The 25,816-nt window shown below is 38.8% G+C and overlaps 1 protein-coding gene across 1 annotated transcript in view; it reads left to right on the plus strand.

Moving 5' to 3' along the window:
* The first annotated feature begins 1,016 nt into the window (after positions 1-1,016).
* RAB27B (RAB27B, member RAS oncogene family) overlaps positions 1,017-25,816 on the plus strand; it is a 161,002-nt gene continuing 136,202 nt past the window's right edge. The window contains exons 1-4 of the mRNA XM_074355433.1: positions 1,017-1,180; positions 19,602-19,723; positions 24,342-24,607; positions 24,740-24,814. The gene's annotated coding sequence lies outside the window, so the exon portion shown is untranslated. The remainder of the gene's footprint in view (positions 1,181-19,601; positions 19,724-24,341; positions 24,608-24,739; positions 24,815-25,816) is intronic.

Raw genomic sequence — 25,816 nt, forward strand, 5'->3', positions numbered from 1 at the left:
TTTTTAAAGACACAGCATCAACGTTTATACAAACACTAAAAACCTATGTGGTCTCTATTGAACAAAGACCATAGCAGTTTCATCTGGAGGCACGTCACGTGACCACACTAAGCCTATCCGAGGACCACAGGAGCAACATACACGCGTACGCTCAATGGAGCCATCACCTCATCTAGGGGCTCTTCTGGTGCTGTTTTCTTGGAGGCTTTTCTCTCCTGTACTTGTTAACTGAGTGCTAACAAACAAACAACACAGTCTGCACTGCCTGGCCCTGTTCACTGTTTACATTGCTTAGACTCTCCAAGCATCAGCGACAAGTAAGGTACAGAGTGGGTGAACCGTATCAATACCCAGCTGATGCCACGAATGCTTTCCTGGAGGGTTTATCTCACTGGATTTTAGGTAACGACAGTTTTTTTTTCTTCCTTCCTTCCTTTCCTTCCTTCTACTATAAATGCTTTCCTGGAAGTTTTATTTCACATGCTTTGAGGTAACTTGACATTCTTTCTCCCCTCCCCTCCCTTCCTTTTCTTTCTTCTTTTTTCTTTTTTTTTTTAGTATCTTTCCGAAGTCAAATTTCTGGGTCTGTGTTTTGAGAAAAGCAAAATCAGAGTATTCATTCTATTTATTTTTCTTCTTTGACTCTCAGAATGAGAGGCTATTAGCAGAAAATCAGGGTTGAAGTTGGGAGGAGGCCAGAAGACAGGTGGCTCTTCCTCGTGGCCATGCACCTCTGACCCCCGGGCTGCTACCTCCCTGCCCGCTCCGCTCTCTCCGTGCGTTTTGCCATTTCTTTTCAGGCCTAAGAAAGCCACCTCTGGGGGCCGGCCGTGGGCCTCGGGGCCCCTGGGGCCGAAGCCCAGCCGCCCCGGCGCCCCGGCGCCCCCGGGCCCCGCCCCCGGCGCCCCCGCCCCCCCGCCGTCCCCGCCCCCCGGCGCCCCCGCCCCCGGCGGCTCCCGAGGGGCGGGCGGCCGGCCAAGAGCTTTCGAGATCCGGCGTCGGGTGACGTGGAGCCTGTCGCCCGCCTGCTTCTTACGCGTGTGGACCCGCTGCGACCGCCTGGCCGCCCGACTCCCGGGCTCGGGGCGTCTTGGCCGCTGTCCCGGGACGCGGGGCCCGAGCCCCGGCCGGAGGGAGCGGCGTCCCGGCGCGGCCGGCGCAGCGGCCCCGGCGGACGGAGGTGAGGAAAGCGCGGGGCTGCGGCGCCCCCTGCGCCGGACTGTGGTTCGGCGTTGTCACCATCGTCCCTGCCCTGTCTTCCCAGCTTCTGCAGGAGTTTTGAATGTCCTTGAGCTCTGAGGTGGCGCCCCCAGTTCCCCCCGTCAGGATTCACCTCTGGGAACTTAGGAAAGAACTGAGGTGAATTTGCCGAGCAGTTTCGAAGTCCTTTAATAGCTAGGATGTAAAAAGAAAATGCTGTGTTCTGTCATCGTTCGTCATTAAACATTAGAACATTGAATTTTTATTTATTTAGAGATGCTGTATATCCCATAGCAAAGACCAGAACTTACCAAGGTGAATATTGCTGAATAGCTCTGCATGAAAGTCCATACATTTATGAACAGAAAAGACACAATAAATCGAAGTCAACAAGGGGGGGGATGTTTTAACATATAGAAAATTTAAAAAAAAATTCTTTACATACACTGAGCACTGACAAATTCGTAAGGTACTTACAGACGCACAGAAAGAGAGATGAACAAAGAATTTTTGTGAAAATGCTTACTACAGAAGGAAAAAACAAGTAGTGAGTATAAAAAGAGAGACACCTGACCTCACTAATAATTAAACACGTAGAAACTACAATAAAAGTGAAATATTTTTGTCATCAGGTTTAGGAAAGTGTTTCTGAAAATTAACGTTTTTTAGGAGAGTTGCATGTGCTTGATATAAGTGTCCCACTATGAAAAGGAACCTGCAATCGTAACAAATTCAAAATATGTATATATTATATGTATATATAAACATTAGAGGACCCTGCTGCTGTCCTTGTGCACTGGGTGGGGAGACGTGAGATCTCTCCTTTTCCTGCCACGTTTCCCCTCCTTCCAGCTCTTCTGAGAAACTTGGGTGGCCATCAGTCTCTTTGAACATATGCCCAAAGCCCTCAGGAGTTCTTGAAGGCAAATTCAGATTTGGGGTATTCAGGAAAGTCAGGAAGAAACCTGTGTCTCTTTGAGTTTTTCCCAAAGGAGATGAGTGGATCTGTTAAACCGGTGTGTTTAAATCAGTGGGTGGGGTGGTTATGAGAATGGATCCAGTGGGAGTTCTGCCTCTTACTAGCTGAGCTCTCTGGCACTTTAAACTTCATTTTCCTGATTTCTTCATATATTCTTTTAATCAAGAAATGGATACAGGGTTATAAGCTTCAAGAGGGCAGGGCTCAAATCCATCTTGCTGACTCATGTCTAAGGAGTGCTTGAAACAGTCAGCCCTCCATGGACTGCTGGTTGAATGACGGTGAGAAGAGAGGGAGAGGGAATCGCGGCGTTGTGAGAAGAGAGGATTGCCCATTTGCTTGCTGGATTGAGAGGAAAATGTGCAGAAAGCAACAGGTTGTAAGAGAAGGATGTCTGTAGCAAAGCTAGGAGAAATGGGGAGGGACTCCCAACAGGAAGATCAAAGCCTCTGATAACCGCTGTGTGTCACAGAGCACTGTCCTCTCAAAGCGGGCATTAGGGGACAGCTAATAGCTGGGTAAATACAGACACACATTTAAAAGGAATGAAGTAGATACGTCTATTATAAGAGAAATAGACCCTAAAAACAATTAGTTGTTTTTTTTTTTAAAGCAGGAAACAGGCGACAAAAAAGTACTTGGGTATGTTTTCATATTCATGCTTCTAGGTATACATGGATGGAAACACCAAAAAATATATCGCAAACTCTTGGCAGGGATTTTCTGTGGAAAATGATGGGGTAACAAGGGGTTTGTGCTGCTTTCGTCATCAAGCAAAAACAGTAGGAATCCTACCTCAGAGCTGGTACTTATGGCAATACGATCAATTCTGAAATGGATTTTTAATGAGCCAAAGGAAATGTGCCTTTTCTTTTGTACGCCCCTTTAGTCTCTTTTGCAAATCTTAATCAATACAGTTGGAAATACATTTTACATGAACTCTGCTAAACAGATACTGGTTTTGCCTTTGGGTCTGGCACAAACTTATGCTTTTTCCTCATGCGGGAAAGAGAGGGAACAGCCACAGGGATAATAAATCGTGTCTCTTTGTGTCAAACATCCAGGTCTAGGATGACTTAAGATCCATGAATCAACTCGTATGTTCCAAATCCATTCTATAATTGAATCAGGATTCAATCAAATATTCCACAGCTCAGCTTGTGCCATCATTGTTCTCCACAGTTGTGTCCAAAGATGTCTGTAAAGTCTACAAGTACAGGACAGCAGTTGAAAAAGTCAGGAAAAACAGAAGTAGGTTTACCAAATTTTAATGTAGCCATCAAAGCCACCTTCCTTTTCTGTCCAAGTGCTCAGCCCTTCCAGGGTGGCACCTCGGAGACTTACTTTGGGTCTTTTTTCTTAAAAATAAACCTTAGGTTCTCCGCTTCAGATATGATTCTAAGAAAATGTTCCAGACAAGTATTTCTAACTCTTCTGGTTTCAGAATTATTGCCTGTGTACTGAGCTATCGGAAATACTCCATGAAAAATCTAGGATGGCATGTATTGATTTTTCCAGCTGGACCGTATTTGTGAACTGCCCTGTTCGTGCCCATCCTCCACCGCGCACACTGGGTTTAACAGGGTTGGCTCTTTGCCATCCTGGCTGTCAGAAGCCCTGTGGAACCAGTGGAGTGCGTGTGATGGGAAGATTGGACTGTGAGCGCATCTGTCCCTCTAGACTTCCAATTGATTGTCCAGGTGATTTGGCAGTATGATTGTCTGCGGAGCTGTCTGTACCGTCCCTGGAAGCAAAGCTGGTTAGTGCTGGCTGGTTGTAATTCCTTATGACACAGAAAATAACCTTTTAAAAGCCAGACCAGAAGAAAAGAAACCAACCAGTAGATGTCTCTATGGTGCTTCAGTTCCGTCTTGTCCTTGTGTGATTAGCCACAGATGTCTGTGGGTTCAGAAATGCAGTGATAGGAGGGAAGATTTGCATCCGTTTATTTTGGGCAGGTGGGGGAGTGCCCTAGAAACAGACCGAAGCCTGGCCGTTAACATCTGCACTTCTGATCTCATCTTTTAAAAAAGTGTATTTTACTTACAAAGATGGGTAGTTAAGAAACTTTGAACAAATTTTTTGCAGAATGATTACATTAATAATATTGGAATTGAGTATCCAGTTGAAAGACATCTGCCCTGAGAAAAATGTATTTTGTTGCCTACTCAAGGGTTCCAATCTCTGCCTATCAGAAAATGGCACTCATTGATAGGAAATAGGAGATCATGAAAGGAGTCCAATGACAGTACAGATGACAATTCAGAGATTCCAGGGGCCTCTGAGTTCCTGCTTCCTGTCTATTTGACCTGTCCATCATTCTCCTCCAGGCTTCAGTGCTGGTCCCCTGGGTTGGAGCATGGAGCCTTTCCGCAGGGCTGGAGACCTGCCACCAGGGAAAATCACAAGAGGCTGCCTTTAGTGCTTCAGGGACAAGAATTTAGAGATTTCCATAACACTAAAGCAATCATCCTGAATCCATTTTGTAAATGGAATATTTGGAGACCAGTCATTATAGAGCTGAACTTGGCTGCCCACTAATAATGAAAGCTAAATAAAAAGATGTGAAACTCGCTTTAAAAAGCAGGTATATTTCTACAAAATACAGAATCTAATTTTTTTTCTCTTTGTGAGTTTATTATAGAAAATATATAAATTTATATGTATATATATTATATAAATATATAAATTTAGTTAAAGGATTCCCATGACAATCCTTTTGTGGGGTCAAGCAAGTAACAACCTTTAATACGTCTTTTCTGTAAGCGTGAATTTTTAAATGGAGATATTCACTGGAATGATTACAGATTCACATGCTGTCATAAGAATAATACAGGCAGATCCCACATACATTTTGCTCAGTTTTCAACAAATGACCAGTTTGTAAAACTATACTGTAATATCACAAGTGAGATACTGATATTGACGCAATTCACCAATCTCATTCAGAGTTCCTCAATTTTACTTACGCTTATCTGTGTGTGTGTGTGTGTGTGTGTGTGTGTGTGTTCCGTCCTATACAGTTTTACCATGTGTATTAGTTTGTGTGTCACCAAGGACTGAGATACTGAACAGTTTCAAGACCACAGCATCTCTCCTGTTGCCCTTTTATAATTACATCCACTTCCCTCCAGCCCCTTTCTCAGCTCCCACTTTGCCCAGGCAATCCTTAATCTATACCCCCTTTCTACATTTTTTTGATTTCTCAAATGTTACATAAGCAAAATCAGTGTGTAACCTTTTGGGATTGACTATTTTTTCCCCCACTCAGCATGGTTCCTTAGAGAGACTTGAATGTTTTCAATTTAGCAACAGTGTATTTCTTTTTACTGCTGAGTAAGCTTTCTGGGACATATGTGTACCATAGTTTAACTACTCACTTGTTGAAGAAGAATATCTGATCAGATGCTAGTATTTTGCTATTACAAATAAAACTGCCATGAATAATACAAGTTTTTGTATGAACGTAAGTTTTCATTTCTCTGGGATTAATGCTCAGGAGTGAAATGCTTGTTTACATGATATATTTAACTTTTATGCAACTTTCTAAACTATTTTTAAGAGTGACTGGACCATTTTAAGTTGCTACCTACAGTATGTGATTGATGTAGTTTCTCTGCATCCTTGCCAGCATTTGGTTTTGTCACTTTTTAATTTTAGCTACTCGGCTAGGTATATACTGATATCTCATTGTAATTTTAGTTGCATTCCCCTAACAGCTAATGATGTTTGAGCATCCTTTCATATGCTTATTTGCCATCTCTATAGCCTCTTTGATGGAATGTCTGTTGGTGACTTTTGTCCATTTCCTAATTGATTTTTTTCAACAAACAACATTTTATTGTCTTAATTAAGTTCTCAGACTTCAGTGAGTTTTTTAACTGTGAGTTTTAAAAATTCCTTATATTTTATAGATATCAGTCCTTTGTTGGATGTGTGGCTGGTAAGTATTTTCTCCCAGTCTGTAGCCTGTGTTTCCATCCTCTTAATTTTACTCCACACTTACTCCTTGCCCACCATAGCTGCCTCAGCCTAACTAATGGCCCCACCCTACATAAGACTTTAAATACATTCATCTCTTCTTCAAAGTCGTACCAAATCTGGAAGTGACACAGGAAACTTGGAGAACAGAGATGTGGATAGAACTCTCAGAATGGACTCAGAGCCTTGAAAGTGTGTCCCATGAGAATACTCCCAGGAGGCTCCCAGTGCAAAAGAGGATCTTAGATATAGGCAGGAAGGATGGTCCAAGTTATAGGCAGTGGACATCCTTCTTTTGCCGCAGCAGGGCTTGGTCACTGGAGTCATGAATGAAGTGGCAGTGATGATGGCAGGGATGGAGCCGACGTACCCTACCTGTTTAGCCAAATGCCGGTTATGCCCTGATTTAGAAACTGTGGTGTAGGGTTCAACTTGAACTTTATAGCCAAAATATTCCAGGCTTGCTGGATCTTGGCTTGACTAGGACTGTCTACTAGATTTTCAAAGCCTCTGGCCTAATTCCAAGGACTGAATCCCTGAGTAGAGGTGAGGCTCTATCCTCTTAAGAAAGAATTTTTCTTAGTCAGACACTCCCAAATTCTGTGCCCACAGATTTACTCCAACTTTAAAAAGTAAAATAATAACAAGGAACTTCCTTTATCTTTTCATTAAGAAATAATTCAAATATATTCAAAAGTCAGCAGGTTTTGAACCCTCGTGTACCTACTGCACAGCCGCAACAAGGATCAGGTCATTTCCCCATGTGTTTCACAGTGACTTTAGCAGATTTCTATGATGTCTTCCTGAGGTCTGTTTTTGTCTTTTCTTTTCTTTTCTTTTTTGTCTACACTTATTCTGCATTTTCTAATTAAGAGCACATTCATTTTGAACCCTGGACATATTTCAAAGGTCGTTAGGTGCATTCGTGTTTATAATGCAATCATGGTAAAATAGCTCAGTGAATAACGGACATTCCATAGTGATAGGAAGTAAATTTGCGAAGTCTTGACTTGGTTGACAGTGAGACTCATGCTGACATTTAATAAGGAGGGAAAATCATGAAAGATATTGAAAAAGAAAGCTTCCTAGAAAAGAAACCAAATATAAATAGTAAAAACTCAGGTTTGTGCCTTGTAATAGTTTGTCAAAACCAAAGCTTACAGCCACAATTGAGAGTATTGGGAAGAATTAGATTCAAATTATGGCCAAATAAAGACATGGAAAACAAATCATCCATTTGAGGAAAAGCATGTGCACAGTAAAATTCGTCTTCCAGGACTGGTTGCCTAGTAACCCAAACAGGGATGTGGTCAACGGAAAAGTCTAAGCTGGGAAGGAAGCAGGTCAGTGACAGTGGGGTGGTGAGGGAATTTCCACAGATAGCAGGAAGATATCTGGAGTTTTAAAGGGGAAATACAATCATAGATATAAATCACAAGAGAACTAGCTGCTGAAACTTGTCTCTCCACATTGCCAGAGAAGTTTTATAGTTTTGGGGAAAAGTAGGTTATGGGATTATTTGGGTAAAGATATTCTTATCACGCCTAGAATGCTAGTTATTTTTGAAGTATTACAAGTACAAATGAAGGCTGAAAGGAGCCAGAGAAGGATTTTTGGTTTCAACCTTAAGTGAGCCTTTTATTCAATGTTTAAAAAGCTGTAAGAGAAAAACACAAAAAGGAAAAGAACTATTTGAACTGTTTGAGATTTGCAGATGTTAGCCGCTATATATAAAAATAGATAAAAAGCAAATTTCTTCTGTATAGTGCAGGGAACTATATTCAGTATCTTGTAATAACTTTTAATGAAAATAAATATATGTATGTGTATGCATGACTGGAACACTGTGCTATACACCAGAAATTGACCCATTGTAATTGTACTTCAAGTTAAAAATTTAAAAAATTTAAAAAAAAAGGAAAATGATCCTTCACACACTCTCTCACACACGCACACTCACACACATCCAGGAACACTTTTTATGCAAACTAATCAGTAAATAATAGTTTCCATCTTAGTCCATTCAGACTGTTACAACAAATACCATACCCTGGTGTGTTAATAACATCATACATTTTTCATTAATCTTGATAATGATTTGTTTTTATTGAAGTATAGTTAATTTACAATGTTGTATTAGTTTCAAGTGTACAGCAAAGTGATTCAGATATATATATTTTTAGATTTTTTCCATTATTGGTTATTACAAGATATTGAACATAATTTCCTGTGCTGTACAGTAGGGCCTTGTTGTTTATCTGTTTTGTATATAGTACTGTGTATCTGTTAATCCCCAACTCCTAATTTTGATGATGATTCTTTAAGTTAATGTTTCTTAGCTTTTTTTTTTTTTTTTGGCATCATGGATCCCCTCAAGGATCTGATGAAAGCTATGAGCCCTCTACAGAAAAATTGAGAAAATATACTCACATAACATTTTGCTTACAGTATTTGCTTACAGATTTTTGGACTGCTGGATTTCACCTGTGGACTTCAAATTAAGAAATTCTGTTATTAGACTTATGCAGCATTGCTCCTCATTTAAGAATAAAACTGACCCTTAGAAGTCTACATACTTAAGTGACTCTGCAAGGTCATACAGCAAGCCAATAATGCATTTGGGGATCAAACACCTTCTTCATTACATATAGGAAGTATCTCTAGTTAAATTATAAAAGGAAAAACAAGAAACTTATAAAATTACATTAAACCTTACAAAAATGGATAGAAACTTTGCAAAAGGACTCTAAGATGTTGTTGCCATCTCTGTGACATATTACCTCTGTTTGCTGGAGCTCTTCCCTATTACATATTGATGAACTCTTTCTGGTAAATTTAATGAAAGTTTTTTTGAGGTCAATGTCTGGATGTTTTTTCCATTCTCAAGCAAAATAAGTTTATTCACACAAGCTCAAGCAGATAAATGAATCAATTTATCAAAGAGCTTTCAAAATAAAGACAGAGGAGTGTTACCTGGAATATGAGAACAAGAAGTGTGGAACGCCTGGAACCAAGAACAGGAGAGGTAGCCAGGGACCAAGGATGCTTCCCTTTCCCTCTCCTTGGGATTCACTGGCTCTCATGTCTGCTTTTCTGAGCACATCTTGCATGATGAACAAAGTCAGCTCCCAAGTTATCTTATTCTCACTTTCAACAGTTAGAAACACCTGGCACATATCTTTCCTGATCTCTTGATTTCCAAATTTTACTCCAGTATCCTGACAGAGATCATTTCACTTGTTGAGTTTGAGTCGGTTTTCGCCTCTCATCTAATCAGTGATCACTGGGGGAGAGTCAGACATCAGCTAGTAACAGCATGATGTCAGTCATGCATCTCATGGTGTGGGAGACATTGATGCCAGAAGGTTTCCATAAAGGGCCAAACAGTAGACATTTTAGGGTTTGTGGGTCAGATGGTCTCTGTCATGAATACTCAACTTTTGTTATAACACAGAAGCAACCATTCCTGATCATAAACAGATGAGAGCATCTCTGTTCCAGTGAAACTTTATGGATACTAAAGTTGAATTTTATGTAATTTCACAAATCACAATATATTATGCTTCTTTTGCCCTTTCCCCCACCCCAACCATTTAAAAATACAAAAAAAAAAAAATTCTTAGCCTTTAAGGTATACAAAAGCCGGTGGCAGGCCGGATTTGGCCAGTGTCATGCTATCATAGAAACCGTCCATGTCTACAGCTCACTGAAATGAATAGAAAACACTCTCTGTTACCCAGTATGAGATGTCAGTCAAAATGCCCACGCAAAAATAACGTCCACTTTTACAGTGTCATAACACCTGCATTTTCCCTAGCAGTTTACTTGGAACTTTACCTTCTTAATTGATTAAATCCAGATTTCTTAATAATCTGCCTGGTAGCTGAACTTCTCCACCCGTTGACCTCATCTCACTTATTATCCTGGTACACAACCCTCAATTCACATAGCTCATCTCTTTATCACTCTTGATTTCTTTCTGCGTTGCTCTACCATGTAAAAATCTCCTTCCTGCAATTGCCATCACTTTTCTGCCATTCCTCAACTTACATTTCATGCATGTCAAATTTTATGTTTTCCTATTCTCTGAAGCCTTCCCAGAGTAGCCTGACCTCATGGAACTTATTCCTAATCTTGGTTGCTTCACACCATTGAGGATCTGACTCATTCTGTTATTCACTTAGTAATATAGTGGCATGTATTTCAATATAATTTCTTTGAATCTTACTTCCCAATTTTGATTTGAGTCTTCTCAGTGACAGGGGTAGTCTGTTTCCTATTCAACACAAAATATATTACATAAAATTCTCTTACTTTTTATATTAATCAGTCAGACTATAAGGGAAACAGAAAAGACCATAACATATTTTAGTGTTTAACATTTTTAGGAATAAAAATATTATCAAATGTTATTTATACATAATGCTGAATTTGAAGGAATTTCTTTTTATGAGTCAGTTAGTGAAAAATGCAATCTACAAGACAGATGGTCAATGCATTATGGGTATATAAAAGCATTTATAATCATTTAATCTCAAGCTTTACTCATGAGAATGAGCCCAAACCTGTACATTTTATGGTGCTGCACAAATATTAAAGATGTAGTAGAGGTGGAGTTTTGAAAATAGAGTTCTAAAAAATGATTTGACACTTTTCTCCATGGATTCTTTTCACCTCCTTCGGAAATAAAGTTGTGATCAAAATTATTCATTTTCATATATAGAGAAGACAAGAGTAACGGTGAGGTGTATCCAGATGATGGCTTTTGTAAGAAGAGAAATAGCCCCAAAGGGAAAGTATTGGTCAGAGTGCAAGGAGGTGAGATATTAGCTAAGCAACACGCTGCAGCATCAGGGGCTATAAATTGTAATTACAACACCTTACATCGGTTAGAGCTTTCCCAGCTGAGAACTCAGAGTATACCCAGGCTAGCAGCTTGGTCCTCAGCCGAGTTATTCACCCTCAGTTTAATCATCTGAAAAATGAAGATGGAGTAATGACGTACCAACGATTATACAGATAACTTGTACATGGAAGAGAGATGAAAGGAAATTAATTCAGGATGTGAGCAAGCCTGGTGACTCAATATTAAAATGAAAGAAATAAGAAATACAGAGACACACACAAAAAATGCCTCTGATTTTTCAAATTTCTCTCAAATTGCTTCAGACTCTCATTTCAATGACTTCTAATGGTATAATTTTGGAAACTGTTAGCTTTCAAACATCTTGATCCAATAGAAAGTAGTCTCAAGTTTCGTAAACTATCATGTAGAGATTTACTTTTGAGAGTTAAATTGAGTTATTTTAGATTTACTTGAAATATAGATCTGCCAATAGCAAAACATTTTATACTAGAAAAAGATTGATTTTAAATTTAAAAATAAATAATTTCTATTTCAGCACATTTCTACTGTAGCCAGATTAAGAGAACTGAATTTAGAATAAACACAAACTAAGAAACTGAGTTAAAAACCTAGCTTGATTAACTCCATGTCTTAGTCTCCTTGCTTATTTTTTTAACGACAAACTGAGTTGAACATTTTGACACATAATATTAATTCCTTTCCAATATTTAATCACTGTGAGGATCATGGAATATCACACTTATGCACTCAACAGTTATATATTAATTTATTGGGATTTTAGTATCTGCTGAAATTAGGGATTCTTCCATTCTCCGGCCAGAGAGCACCTTGGTTATTTTCATCACACGGAGAAGGAAATTTCAGACAACAGGAGACAAATAATCTTCAAAGTGTGTCACCCTCCCCTTATTCTCTCTTAAGATGAGTGGCTGAAGCATATTTGTTTGCTCGTTGTTATCTGGCCTTTATCTGAAGGTGGGAGATTTCATTCATTTGGATCATTTTAGGCTCCCGAACTGATATAGATTTCTCATAACAGGGATTTGGAAGAAGACCGAGAGTTTGCCCATTTTCCCACAGCTAAATCCCTGTGGGTTCAGACTGCCTTTCCAGCAGTCCCAGGAGCCCTCTGGTCCAGTGTTGCAGCATCCCAGGGCCATGCCTTCCACTCAGATGAAATTTCAATGGGTCTGTTACTTTATTTGGAGAAAAAGGGGCAAGTCTCCACTTTAGAAATCTGATAGATAAACTATGTTAAAGAAATAATTCTTTAGAATTTCTGGTCAACAGAATATCTTGATTTGAGGGTGATATTCTTCCTCAGGGAACATATGTAGATACTTTTTACTGCAAGTCAAAGCTACTTTGCCTGGAATATATTCATTTCTCAAATATTTCCTCAATGGAGAAGTCTTCTCTGATTGTCATTTATAAGTAGCTCACATGCCTGCATCATCACTTCTGCTTGTGCCCTTACTCTGCTTTGTTATTCATAGTGCTTACTGTCATCTGAAATGTGTGTGTGTGTATACATACACATATTTGTTAATTTTCTGTCTCTCTGTAACAGAAATAAACTTCATGAGAGCAGGGACTTTGCTTATTTGTTGCTTATTATTGTTTAGTAATAGCAGGTTTTAAACACATATTCATTAAATAAAGAGATGCATGAATGGACAGAAGGATGGATGGATGGACAGGCAGTATTTGGTAGTCCTCAAATGCAGGACAAAACCAATGTATTCTATGGAAGTTCTTATCCATGGAGAAAGTTGACTAGTGAAATATCATAGAAGGCAGAGGACATGATATTAGCTTTGAAAGTAGACAGTCAGGGAAAAGGGATAGGAGAGCATTCCAGAAAGAGAGCAAATTGTTTGATTGTGGATGCAAAGTGAGGATACATGTATATGTGATTCTTGAAGACTAGAAGTAGCCGCCAGGGTTTGCGTAAAGGAATGTTATGAGTAGTGGTTGGAAAGGTAGGTTCAGGCCAATTTTTAAAAGACCTCTGATGCTTGATTGAAACATTTTGAGTTTTATCCCCTTAATAATGGGGAGCCACTGAAGGTTAATGAGTAAAGGGAAACAACATAAAAATCAGTCAATTAAGAATATGAGGTTGAAAATAATTAGAGTAGATTGGAGATGGAGAAGACTAATGAGATGAAGACCAGTTAGGAGCTATTTCAGTGATGAATACTCAAGTGATGAGTTGCAGGTTTAAATGATGAAAAGGGGATTTTTTTTTTAAAAAAAGGAGGATATATACAAGAAATGGTCTACATGAGAAATCGAGCAAACCAGTATCACTTCTTTCCAAATCCTTAGGAGAGTAATGGAACCCGTCTTCTTCATTAAGACGCTTAACATATTTAATCGTGTAACAATTTGCAATCATTATTTAATAATTTGGAGTAGTAAAAGGAATTATTTTTGAAAACTGACATTGAATAAAATAAAATTTCCAATTTATTTCCATGCTTTTAAAGTATTGTTTATAGTCTTCATAGTTTATTTAGTCAAAATAAAAAACAGAACCAGATGATTATATCCCCTATAGCCGAAGGCTTGGCCAGTTGTCGCACGATCAGGGTTGGTTCTTATATTGCTTGGATGTTTTTGAAGGTTGGATAGTATAATACTTTAAAATATTGTTTAGCTCTGTGAATATGTGGAACTCTAACCAGAAATATCTCCAAGAATTAGGAAGAAAAGGAACAGAAGAACAAAATAAAAATTTGATTTCTTTCAGCAAAGTTTGTCTTTAAGCAGATTCGTTTTGCTAATCCAATGAAATGAGAAAGAGGAAATGTATAAAAAGAAGTATAAAGAAGGAGTGCTTACAATAAGACAGAGAATGAGATTTTCAGCTTTTGTTGGTTAAATCCAATAGCCATTTTCAGTTTAACACTGAAAGCACGTTGTGTCTTTTAAGTCTCTTTTGGTGTTCTACATAGAGAAGAGTCTGTCTCCTGAGCTACCAGGATAAATAATATTAATCTAAAGATACCCTAAAATCTTTGATCTAAAATTTAGTTAATTTACCTATGATTTCTACTTATGCCTATTCACTACAGTCATCAGTTTATTTATTTATTTTTTTCATGGGTGACTTATTCTTACTTAAATTTCACCATCAAACAGAGCTCAAGTATGCACTGTCCCCATGTTCAGATTTTTGAAATAAAGATAAATAGACAGCTTTAAGGGTTCAATGTATTAAACATCGTACAATATATTCAACAATTAGAAAAAACTCTAGGGGTGGCATAATTATATATATATACCTTTATACAGTCAGTAGCACAAGTATAGGGCCAAGCCCTGTGATGTGAGGAAAAACTCATTCAAGGCAGAGGTCCCTGGTTGGTGACAGAATCTCCTCTTGACGTCAGACTTGAGATGTACCAGTCTGTCAGTATACAGCAATCACTGAATTCAGAAAAGAAGCAACAGGATAGGTATCAGTTGGGCTTACGGGGCCAGTCTGAAGTGAGCAGGGCTGGCTGGAGGCAGGAAACGCTACAGCTCAAGTCCAGGATCTGGAGATTAGAACACAGTCCAGAGACAGAATAGTTGGTGCATTCTTCAAAAATCCCTGGTTTTCTGAAACAGCTCCTAAGATGCTTTCTCCAAACAGGGTATAGTCATCAGTTTTGTAGTCAAGTGGCAGTACATTTTATTTACAAATGTTAAAGTGGAATTAAACTTTATAGTGCTCTGTGGGACGGGTATATCCCCTCATAACAGGATCATGCCAGTTAAATTACTGACTTTCACTGTGAAATTCTATTGATGGTTAGTGCTCAATTTTTTAGGTGTTATTACTAAAAAAGATTTTACTAATCTTTTATACTTACATTGCTTTTCAGAAATCAGGAAAATTAGATGAACTATCACAGAACGTCTTTGTCAACTTAAGAGTAGGCAGATTTCTTAATTAATAAATTAATTCTTAATTAGGACACCAAAAGGATTAACTCTAAAATAGATTATAAATTGGATTATATTAAAATAAAAAGAAATGTTCTTCAAAAGATATCTTTAAAAGTTAAAAAGCAACCTACCAAATGAGAACAGATACTATATATATGTATATATGTATTTGTATAAATATAAATAATAAATAAACAAAAAAACCCAGTGGAAAAATGGGCAGGTGACTTGAACAGACACTTCACAAGAGGACATTTAAATGACTATTGAATCTATGAAAATGTGCTCAACTGCATTAGTTAGTTTTTAAAATGCAAGTTAAATTACAACTATATATCACTAAATAACCACCAGAAAGGTCAAGTGTGAAAGGCTGATATTACCAAGTATTCCCAGTGATGTAAACTGAACTGTCAGACACCACAAGTGGGAGTGGAAATTGATAGAACTACTTTTAGACCTTGAAGTATAGTCGATTTACAATGGTGTGCTGATTTCTGGTGTACAGCATAGTGATTCACTTATATATTCCTTTTCATATTCTTTTTCATTATAGGCTATTACAAGGTATTGAATATGGTTCCCTGTGCTCTACAGTAGGACCTTGTTGTTTATCCGTTTTTTATAATAGCATCTGCAAATCTCTCTAACTCCCAGTTTACCCCTCCCACCCCCTTTCCCTCATAGTAACCGTAAGTTTGTTTTCTATGTCTGTCTGGATAAAACCACTTCTGAAAACCGTTGGGCAACATCTTTTCAAGAATAACGTACATAAAACCTATAGCCAGCAGCTCTGCTTCTGGGTGTAGACCTAGTAGGAATGCGTGCATGTGTCAATTCCCTAAAAGGCATGTAGAAGAATGTTCAGAAGAATGTTATATTACTTCTAAACTGGATCATTACCCAAAAGACCATCAGCAGTAGATTGGATAAATACATTCTGGAATGTTCAGTCAGTGGACAGTACTGAGAATGAAAAATCTGAAACTACAGTAAAAATGACTCAGAATCAAAATGTTGAGCAAAGGAGGAAGATATAAAAAAAAATTGCCGAGCATAAATTCCTTTTATACAAAATAACGAAATAGGTAAAAATAATGTTAGTTGTCAGATGTCAGGATAATGGTTACCTTTTGGTAGGGAGAGGGCGTTTCTGTTTGAAAGGAAACATGAGACAGCCTCTGAGGTGTGGGGAACGTGCTATTTCGTGATCTGACTGTTCCTTGCTCATCTCGTGGAAGTTCATGAAGCTGTATATACTTAGGTGTATTCCATTCTGTGTACCTAAGTGTGCGTGGGCATAAAACACACATTATGCTCGGTTAAAAAGTGAAAAATATCTAGATAAGTGGGATGTGACTAAATTCCAGCAGAAGACTCACAGAATAGGGAAATAAAATGAAATATAGCATTTCTCCTTCTCCAGTCCTCTCTCAGTTTTATTGTCTCTCCAGAAGTGATCACATAAATAGTCAGGCTTCCTTCCATTCCTACCCATGGCATTTACACACACACACACAGACATACGTATGTATTACAAGTAATAGTTTGAAAATGTATATTGAATTATATTTTATGTATTATTCCTTTATCAGTAACATCAAGTTGCTGTTTAAAAAGATTTAGCAATGGATAATGCCAAGTATGACAGTAAGTGACTTTCCCTACCCTCTTGTTACTTAATGTATTGAATCAGCGTTTTTGCTTTTTGACAATGTGATGGACAAAACGTGAGAGTTCCTTTCAGGTAAAATGAGATTTGTAATAAGGTTGAGCATCTTTTCGTTGATCTTATTTGTATATTTTCTTTAGGAAATTTGCCACTCATCTAATTTAGCCATTTTTCTATCAGCTGGTTTACTTTTATTTTGTCTAATTTGATATTGTTCTCTATTAATTATAGATGTAATCTTTACCCTGATATTTAAGTTATACTGAAATTTTTATATGTTGAAAAAAATTTATGTATCACTTTATGGAGTCTAGGTTTAGTGAATTGCTTAGAAGCACTCTTTAGATTATAAAAATATTCTGTTGTAGTTTATTTTAAAATCTTTTTCAGATTTTAAAGTATTTAATCCATTTGAATTTATTTTTGTGTATGGAATAATGTAGGTATCTGACATCCTTTCCCCAAATGGATGGCCTATTGTGCCAATTGTGTGTTGAATAGTCTGTCATTACCTTACTGATTTAAAATTCTACTTTTGTCATAAATTACACTGATATATACGTGTCTCCATTTCATGCTTGATAAATTTTTTACATTTCTACATCAATGCCACAATATTCAGAGTTATTCTAGTTCTATAGTGTGGTTTGAGAGATCATACGGTGTGCAAGAGAAAGCTAAGTATTTTTCAAATCAGTTTGTTAATTCTTACAAAATTTTTTGGTGATATTTTTTGGCATTACATTTGTAGGTTGAGTGACACATTATCTGTATAATATTAAATTCTTTTAATACCAGAGCTTATGCGCTCTCTTACAAAAGAAATCAGGTTTTCTTTATGACCTTTACTAAAGATCTAAAGCTTTCTTTATGCAGTTCTATAGTTTTTGCTCATTTCTAGTTGGGTTTGTAGAATTTTATATGGTATTGTTGCTATTATGAATATCCACCTTAAGTAACATTTTTATCTCATTGGTGATGGAAGATTTATTGGTGATAGAAGGCTCACTTAGGTAGCTTCTGAATGCAGAGAAGTCAGGCCTGTGTTCCTCCCTTTACTTGCCCATTTCACATGACTCTGACTGGGGACCTTCCCACCCTTTACCATGTACCTGACTAGCCATTGTCAACCCACGTTCCACCTCAGCTCCACCTGGCTCACACATCCCTCTGAGACCACTTCAGCCTGCGTTCTCTTTCATATCCAAGTCAAATCTGCACTTATATCAGAGTCACTTATTTTACATTTAGCATGTTACTACATTGAAAGATTTAAAAAATATAAATAAGGAAAAAACAGCTTTACTAAATCTTCTGTTGATATTGTTGTTGCTGCAAACTTATTCTGAGTTTTTCTCAGAATAACAGGGAATGGAACCTAAAAAAAGAAGTGTCTAAGGAACCAGACTGCCTCCTGGTGCACTTAGGAATCCTTCTCCTTAGCTCGCCCACCAGTATCCTCACCTTGGTTAGCTATTTTAAAACTATGTTCTTTAAGGATGTTTTGATGTCATATCAATGCATGTGCCCTTCAGTGGCATTGAAAAGAGGTGTTTCTTAAACTTTAAGAGGCATAGCTGAAGACCCGTCCGAGATGTTGCTTCTCCTACCTCTGCAGTTACTAATTCACCCTGTGTGAAATTAACCTGCAGATAGGATAGGATAATTCCTAGCCAGTAGCTTTCATTGAATTGTCTGGAGTCCAGTTCAGCCCACTTTTGAGGGACAGTTTCACCCTATTTTACAAACAGATAGAAGTGTAGTGTAAAATACATGAATTTATACAATAAAATGGGGACTATGCACAATGAAATTGGATCATTTTCTTATAATTCTAAATAGACATGTTGTCTCTTAATTTTCATTTATTGTGCAGTTTTGAATTTTTAGAATTGAATAGATAATCGACCTTATTCTTTCTCTGTGAGGTCTCTTCTGCCTTTATTTTGGGGATTCAGGCAATGGTTACGTTATTTGTGTGAGTTAACTGCTCATTTGTACCTAAACTGCAGTTAAATAAGTGACTTGCCCATCTCCTGGGATTTTGTGTGTCTGCGGTGGGGAAGTAATCAAGTCAATCAAACACTTGTCTCAGAAGGGTGAGATCTAGGCTCAGGAATTTGAAGCAGGTTCTTCAAGGCAGATGATTTTGAAATTGGACAAAGTTTGTGAATAATAGTTGAAGATGGCTAGGCTCAACAAGGGAGGATCTTGAAGTTCATATCGATAAGCAAACTGTTGTTTGAAAGAAAGCTATTTGCCTAGATGAGCAAACTGTTTTCCTGGACAAATGATTTTGCAAGAACTTTCTAAAGCAAACACTGGCTTTTTATTTTGTTGGTTTACGTTCTTATCTATCTGGGCAAGAATTTCTTGGAATAAACAGTTAAATCATGTTGACACAAGTGTTCTCAATTCTCAGTCCCAATAGTTGAGTTGTTTAGAAGCAGATGATTTAATTCTCAAGGAGTCCTTTAGTTGGCAATAAGCTGAATAAATAAGGTAAATTTAGACAATGGAGAGTCTTGAAAGACAAGTTAAGAAATTGGGCTATTTTCTGAGTGTTAAATTTAGTGTAAGGATATTTGCTTATAGGCCTGATTTGCTACTAGGAAGCTATGGGGCAGTATTGGCCCCATCTTCAGTTTTTTCTTGGGTTACTTGTCTTCAAAACACTCAATCACTTATTCTGCTTGGCAGTTACAACGGCAGTCAGGTTCATTTGGGTTCTCATGTTTCTGTCCCCTGAGCTTACCAGTTCCTCACCCAGATCTCTGGCTCCAGCCAGCACTTCCATGTAACACAGGGCATGGAATTTGACTTTCCCAGAAGATACCAAAGGGGCCAGGTAACACAGCCTGGAAGTGAGGGGGAGTTAAGTCCTCATGTGTAAACATTAGATAGTAATAGAGAAACAAGATGGATCCAGCAGGTAAACTCTCTCCCCCTTCTCTCTCTGACAGACTGTTTTGGGTATGGTACCAATGTCTGGAGCCATCCTGCTAGACCAAGCACGTTTCCACTGGTGTTTGTGCACATCCATCTGCAGAGTAACTGGCTTCGTCTCTGAGCTTGGGAATCAGAGGTCAGCATGATAATACATCATTGTCCATTTGCTTTCCATCCTTCCCTACCTCACTTTCCTTTTCCCTTACTTTCACCAGGCTGGGTTTTCCCTTCCAGTAAAGCATTAATATTTAAGCCTTGCTTCAGGCTCTGTTTTCCAGGAAACACAGGCTAATACAGTGAGTTTAAACTATTAAGTCTCCATGGTCTTTCATTTTAATAACTGTAAAATGAGGAAATTGAACTGAATTATTTCTATGATTCTTTTAAGCTCTAATATACCATTATTATAATCTAATCGCTTGAATATTTGAGCAAGGAAGTATGGGAGAAAGTTGATCCTGGTAGCACAGCCAGGATTTTTGGAAGTACAAGGAAAATAAAAAGCAACCTGGGGAGAACAGATATTTATGCAACTTGCTGTCCTGGTCTGGTAGCTACTAAAGAAAAGATGATTTAATCATGAATCTCAGAAAAGGTGCTGAAATTGCACTGTTGTAAACATAAATGTAAAAGGAAAGATTACATAAACTCTCAAGCAAAATATGTAACTTCTGCTGACAGAGTCATTGAAACAAGGAGAAGGACATTGTATCTACTTCACTGTCGAAGACCAGAACTCCTGGCCGTTTTTAAAGAGAAAATAGCATGTTTTTCATATTAAAGAATTCCTTTACTGATCAGTGGCTTCTGAGAAGATTTGATTCTGGAGATTCTGATCCTGGTCCTTCCCAGCACACATTATCTGTTTTTAAGCACCCCCCGACCCCCACCACCCGGGTGATGTGAATTCAGTTTTGGGCAGGGAGAGAGATGTCCAGGGAGGTCTTCCAACATGAAAACTTCCAGTGGCAGCCACACTATCCAGCATAGGCCTTTCAGTGGCAGTTGCAGTATGTCTACTTAAGATGGTCCTCTGATTCTCTACACCTGGTGACATAGAATCCAGACACGCAGAAGTGAAAAGGGTGTTAGGTGTCACCTAGTTGAGCCCCTTTATTGGTAGGGAACCAGAAGTCTGGAGAAGTAAAATAACTTACCCAAGGTTATGCAACTGGACAGTGAAGGCCCCTAGACAAAAATCGTCTTGCAGCAAAAATCTTTTATTCTCTGCATCTTACTAAAGAATCTAGATAAAGCTAATGTTCAGCAGAAAATGCACAAACATGCTAATGTACTGTATGGGGGAGTTTTTTTCCTGCAGTTATAAATGCTTCTTTGTCATCATTTACATTTATATCTGGTAGATCATGTTAATTATGAATAATGTACCGTTCCTGTCCCTCTGTCATCTGGAATTTTGTGGCTAAACAAATCTTCAAACTTATAGGGAGATACCCACCATCCAGCTTGTGCCTGATGGAATGAACCAGCACAGAGTGAGAAGTCCTTACTGCTTCTCAATCTGGGAAGTGTCCTCAAGCTTAAGTACTGCCTCTTCTGCCTCTCGAGCTGATATGGACCGCACTGCACACCACCTATTTAGTGCAGCGGATCAGCAGTAACACCCTTGCTTGTGAAATTCAATCAGAAACAGATTCCTCTCTGGTTGGCTTGATGTATTAATATTGTAAATAGATAAGGTATATGCATTGTGCCTAAGTACTGTTTTTTTTTTTTTTCAGGTGAGTAAATAGTAGTAGCATTGATATAATAGGTTACATCGTGCTATCAGAAAGCCTGAAACTATATATAATGCTCCGGTTTTTATTCCAATGTTGGATGAATCACAAGGTTTTGAACTAACTTCAACGCAGCTGATCAAGTCAACGGTCAGCTTATTCATTCAGCCGTTCACTCAGTAAAAGCCACAGCGCAATGAGGATGCGAAGAAAAAGAAGGCACAGAAAATGTAGTCATTTAGTATAAAGCAAAGAGCAAAATATTTTGAGACATCATATAAAGAAACATTTCAAAGAAACCGAAAAACTATTTTTAAGGTGTTCTTAAATGGTTTTTGTACCTTCTTTCTTTTATAGTTAACCACTCTAGCCAAATATTTACCTCTTTCATTAACTTAAAATAATACCGTTGGCTTTGTTGTTTCTTTATATGCTATATTTCTATAATATAGAGTTGTTTTGCATTTCATTGATTTTTTTCTCTAAGATTTCAATCTCCTTCCTTAATTTTCTGCCTTTTTATTTGCTAATGTAAGGACTGAAGACTACAAGCTTATTTGAAGTATGCTTTTATAGCCCCCATAGATAATATTTGTATGATCATACATTTCTGTGTTTTTAAATTTCTGGATTCATTTTGTCCTTTAACTCAGATTATTTAGGTGTGTGGTTGTATTGGCCAGCTGTATACGAGTGTTTCATCATCTTGTCACTGACAGATGTAGTTGCTCTCTGGTCAGGGAACATGGCCTGTGTGATACTGATTCTTTAGAAGTCTTTGTAACTTGTTTTATGACCTGTGTGTGATCAATTTTGATACATGTTCCATATTTGTATGAAAAGAAGGTACAGTCTCTGTTTTTCTCTCTACCTGCTAAGGTCAAGATTGTTTTGTTTTATGTTGATGGCGTCTTTTTGCTCTTTATAGATTTCTGTGTGTGTAGTGAAGCGTCTCTCAGCATCCCTGCTCGTCTTCCCTCCACTTGGTATCGTTGCACAGGTGACACGTCAGTGTTTCTCTGAGGCCCAGCCGTGGACATAGTGCATCGTTCCCCAGGACGCTCTCCGACTCATAAAAAGCCATGGCTACAGAGATGCTTGGTGGAGGGGCATGGCCTCCCTCTCGTGCCAGCCGCAGCCACTCCGCTGCTGTGGTCTGGTCCACACACCTGGCGTGCTTACCAGCATCTCTGGAGGGAACGATAGCACCTTTTGCTGCTGGTCAAATTTTTCTTTAAAACAGAATCTCATTTCAGAAAATATGCTGACTTGAGAAAAACGGAAAGATGCAGTGGATAAGTGAATTGTAATCTGTGGGCTCAACAAAGCAATCTTTCTTTATTGAGGCAACATCACCCTGGCTTAGCTTGACTGTCTAGTGATGAGCATGGCTCTCTCTTCCCGTAGCTCTTCCCCAGCCGCAGTCACAGCTGTTTGACCTGCGTGTGACTTGGTACCAGTCCAGCTGACTGACTTCCCAATCTTAGATCCTAAAACGCATGAGTGCCCCTTATTGTTGGGCTTAGTCTGACCCTGTGCCTTTTGGGTGTTTTCTTTTCCTGTAAGAAAACCCTGCCTTGAGTGCTCCATGGGGAGAGTCCTACTTTGATCTTCAGTCTTCTCTCTCTCCCCTCTTGGCCTCTGAGGCTCTGAGACTCAGCCTTACCAGTTTGCCATGTTATGGGCCAGAACTCTTGCTGCTGGCTGTCCTATCTCACCTACGTGGTCTGACCTCCGGGACCACTAGCTAGGAGCGGCTTCTCCCTGCTCCAGAAGGCGACCACTTGGTGGCTGCCGGACCCTCTTGCTGACTCCCTGAGGCTTTGATTCAGGGCCTGTAGCACCCACCTACCTGCCTTCCCTCTCTTCACCTGTGTTAGTACCTATATTTACTCTTTTAACAAATCTTGCTGGAATTAACTGTCCAGATTCTGATCCCTTCCAAACCAGTCTACTTACTGACAACCAAACTCTAACTGGGCACTTGCGGGGAGAAATCAGTGTTGAATTCTTAAACCCAGTCCCCTAGCTGAGTACCACGTTCATAATGTCAAAACAGAAGCCCCAGCAAGTGTAGCACATCCTGACTTACATCGTTTACTCTCTTATGGCAAATATTAAATGCACACAGAGTTGTTTGATTGCACACATATATTATTATCTCTTCTTTACATTTAAACTATAAGCTTCTTAAAGGCAAATGTAAACTTAACACAATCCCTTAAATAAAACAGCTGCCCAGAGAGACCTGCTAATTGAATTTAATCAGTTAAGAGATTAACTTCTGTACTTGTTTTCTTTAGTGTAATTTTTCAGCTGAGTGTCTAGTTCCTTCTTTCCACAAGTATTTACTTACTGAGGGCCTACTATGTGCCGAGTAATCTTCCAGGGTATTGAAATATTACTCTATCAAAGCAAACAGAACAGATTCCCTCATAGAGCTTATGTTGCAGTAGAGGAGTTAGACAAAAACTAAATTAAAAAACATGAATGTTATGTGGGAAAAGGGGCTACAAAGGGAAAAAAGATGGAGCAAATGAATAGAAAAGATGAAGGGTGGTGTTTGTCTGGAGTTTGGCACACTTTCCCTCTCTTAGAGAACAAGCTCCCAGAGGTCTGTATTTTCTTTGCTCTGCATTTATTTTATTTGAGATTTGTAAACAGATTATGCAAAACATGAAGTTTTTAGACCTTTAACAAATACTCTTTGCAGATGGGAAGAAAAGATTTATCAAGCTTTTAAAACTCCCCCACTTGTTTTTTCCTTTACGTTTTAAATGGGGGGGGGGGGGCAAAAAACACGGATTGCAGTCAGTATGGTATATGGATGAATTTGTTTTCTCTCTAAGAGCCCTCTGGCTCAAACATTATCAATAGCACACTTTATTTAACAGACGAGATCATCTGTAACTTTTGGGGGTTTTCTTTTCTTTTTCTTTTTTTTCTTTTGGTTTCAACAGCAGTGTTTAGAAGCGTTAGAGACCCTGTTTACTAATGACTTTTCCCAAAACCCAGATCCAACTGCCCTGACACTTAACACGCTGACGTCCCTGAAAACCCTCGGTGCCGCTCACTGGAAGAATCACAGGAAATGGGGAGGCTGCTCAGAGCTACCTCGCGCGCTGACCTGGGCAGGCACTAGGACCGCCCGGACACCAACAGGCAGCCACGCTTCACCGCCTGTCAGGGGGACTGAGCCGCCTTCGCTGTTACACAAGAGAGCAGGCAGCAGGCAGCAGCCGTAGCAGCTCAGCATCCTTCCCCCTCTGGTGGATCGGAAGGTATTTACTCGCTATTTATCATGCAGATTTTGTACACCATCAGTGTGCCTTTAGTGTTCACTTAATCTGATTCTCTGGAACGCTGTCCAGCACTTGTTGGGTTACTATGTTATTTTATGTTAATTTCCACAGCTGATGGAAGCAACAGTGCGGTAGAGAAATGGGCTAGATATTTCCAGAGGCTGAAACCTGGAGGCATTTGGAGGTGTAAGTACATGGGTCACAGATTTCTAATGTGCCGGCTGTGTTGGCTGTGTCTGCTGACCTTCTTGTTCCTCATTGAAGGAGCCAGTGTAAGATCCATCTGCATATTTCATTCATGAAGGCAAAGCACCGGGGTGGTGACAGAAACCGCTAATGATGGGCCTGAAACTCCACTTCGGAGTGGCTGTGGTTCCCTCTTCTAGCCTGCGGGTTTGCAAGAGGAGCAGCTGGATTGGCGACAGAGTTCTGATGGGAAAGAGCATTTGCTCAGGGCTGCAGGCGGCTTGCTTGCTCTCTGCTTTCTGTTTTCAAATTTCAGAGATGGTCCTTTCTAATCATTGCTGTGGTGCAGTGGAGGAGTCTTTTTATGCTTCGTTTATTTCTGATTTCAGATACTCTTACCATAAATGTAGGCTGCCAGAGAGCTGGTAAACCATTCTGTCCCTCTCAGGGTAAAGCTGCTGAAGAAAAATCTGGTTTGCTTTCTCTTGACCATGCTGGGCTCGATACTGCAAGTAGTAGATTACACCCAGAAACATTAAAAAAAATAATAATAATCTGATTCCCTTTCGTGTCCAACAATAAATCTGGTTATGTGCGATAAGGGAATAGTTTGCTGTTAGAAAACCCAAATGAACTTGACTCTATGGAGGAAATTGGACATTCTCTCTAAGTATTTCACAGATCAATTAAAGTTGCTTTTTTAGGGCCTTGGTACCAATTTCATGAATTTAAACCTCTTTGAAAACTTTAAAGCCTTGTCAGATTGTCAGGTTAGATTATTACCTTAGAAATTAGATCAAATTTAGGTATCTTATACCATAATGTAATAGGTAAACATATTTATAAATCAATAAAATGTTGAGTCATATTAATGGTCAGTTCATAGAAAATTGTAAGATAAATTGTACCATTAAATTTATTCCGGGAAAGCAAATAATCTTAGACATAATATAGTTCATCAGTATTGAAAATGTGACTTCAATGAAAATAGTTTTTTAAATA

The sequence above is a fragment of the Camelus bactrianus genome, chromosome 30 (genome assembly GCF_048773025.1).
Source record: "Camelus bactrianus isolate YW-2024 breed Bactrian camel chromosome 30, ASM4877302v1, whole genome shotgun sequence".
Classification (NCBI taxonomy): domain Eukaryota; kingdom Metazoa; phylum Chordata; class Mammalia; order Artiodactyla; family Camelidae; genus Camelus; species Camelus bactrianus.